The sequence below is a fragment of the Sus scrofa genome, chromosome 1 (assembly GCF_054392235.1).
Source record: "Sus scrofa isolate SSC_HxYL_T2T_F1_AM1 chromosome 1, Sscrofa_HxYL_maternal_Yorkshire_Landrace_v2.0, whole genome shotgun sequence".
Classification (NCBI taxonomy): Eukaryota; Metazoa; Chordata; class Mammalia; order Artiodactyla; family Suidae; genus Sus; species Sus scrofa.
Window position 1 is genome coordinate 159,707,873 of NC_139383.1, and position 1,817 is coordinate 159,709,689.

The following is a 1,817-nucleotide window of genomic DNA, read 5'->3' on the forward strand; positions in this document are numbered from 1 at the left end:
GGAAGGCAGGATTCTGCGACAGCTCCCAACATCCCATGCCTCACCCCCATCTGCACATCCTGTAAAGTGGTCAGAACTGGTGACTGTGGTGGGAGGTCACTGCCATGACTGGTTTCCTTGTATGGGAAATGGAAGGGATATGAGAGATGGTGAAGGTCCCTGGTCGGATGACTTTGAGTTCATCAAAAGGGAGATGGTCCTGGTGGGCCTAGCCTAATCAGGTGGCTCACATAAAGAGACTAAAAGCCACAGGAACTCTCTCCTGCTTTGACGAAGCAAGTGATGATTTGTGAAGGGGGCTGCTGGGCAGAGACAATTCCTGGGAGGATCGGTCCTACCATAAGGGACTGAATATTGCCAACAACCAAGGTTTAGAAGAAGACCCCATGCCCAAGTGAGACCTCAGCCCACCTTGATTTCAGCCCAATGAGACACAAGCAGAGGATCCAAGTGTGCTGTTTTTTCATTTTTCTGTTTGTATGGGGATTTTTTGGTTTGTTTTTAGGGACACACTCACGGTCTATGGAAGTTCCTGGGCTAGGGGTCGAATCAGAGATGCCACCACAGCCATAGCAACACAGGATCCTTAACCCACTGAAGGAGGCCAGGGATTGAACCCATATCCTCATGGATGCCAGTCGGGTTCTTAACCTGCTGAGCCACAACAGGAACTCTAGGTGGGTGTGCTATTTGTATTCACTATGTTTGTGGTGATTTTTTAAGCACTCTTGAGAAATGAATGCATGAGGTCAGCACGAAAAATAAAGAAGCAACAGGAATAAAGGGAGCTCTTCACTCCTCCATGGATGGAAAAGATGCAGAGTTCAAACTTGGATGATGCTATTGTATGTGCTGGTGCCCATACAGGAACCAGATCCCACAGGGCACCCATCACAGGATGAGGGGGTAGGTGTCAGCTAGAGTGTAAAGTTCCTTTCATAAAATATTGATATTAAAGCTGATTTTGTGATGACATCAACCTATACTCATTTTAATTCAAGAATTACAACCAAAGTAATGGGACAATTGCCTCCCTTAGGAAACATTCCCTGGAGCCCAGAAGCCCCATGAGTTCTCCTAGCCCCAGGCACATACCTCTACAGATAGCCCATTTACCTTATTTAGCTAGCTTGTTTGTGTCCACTCCAAGTCATAAACTAACCTGTGAGAGCCTTATTCATATTTTTTTCTCTAGTGTTTATCAAAATATCACATACCTAGGAGCAAATGTTTGTTCAATCAATGAATGCATGAATGAATAAGATTTTTTAGGAAGGAAAATATGTCTGTGCTCCTAGGAAACTGGAAATTGAACATTGATAATGAGTTGGCTGGAAGCTACATGGAAGCAGAAAATGTCTGTTGTCATCACTGCAAGTGACACTGGGCCCTAGACCCTCATCTGACACACAGGGGACACTGTTCACTAAGGAACCTTGTTGATGAGTCAGGAGGTGCTAAAAGAATGATGATTTAAATCCAGACAGAAGATAAGCTGGATCATATGGTAATTCTAATTTTAGTTTTCTGAACAACCTTCATACAGTTCTCCATAGGGGTTGCATCAGCTGACATTCCCACCATCAGTGTCAGAGGGTTCCCTTTTCTCCACACCCTCTCCAGCACTGATTGCAGATGTTTTGATGACGGTCATTCTGACTGGTGTAAGATGATACCTGATTGTGGTTTTGAACTTATTTACAAAACAGAAACAGACTCACCACCTTCCAAAACAAACTTATGGTTACCAAACGGGACAGGTGGTGGGGAGGGATTGATTAGGGGTTTGGGATTGGCATATGCACACTGCGGTACCT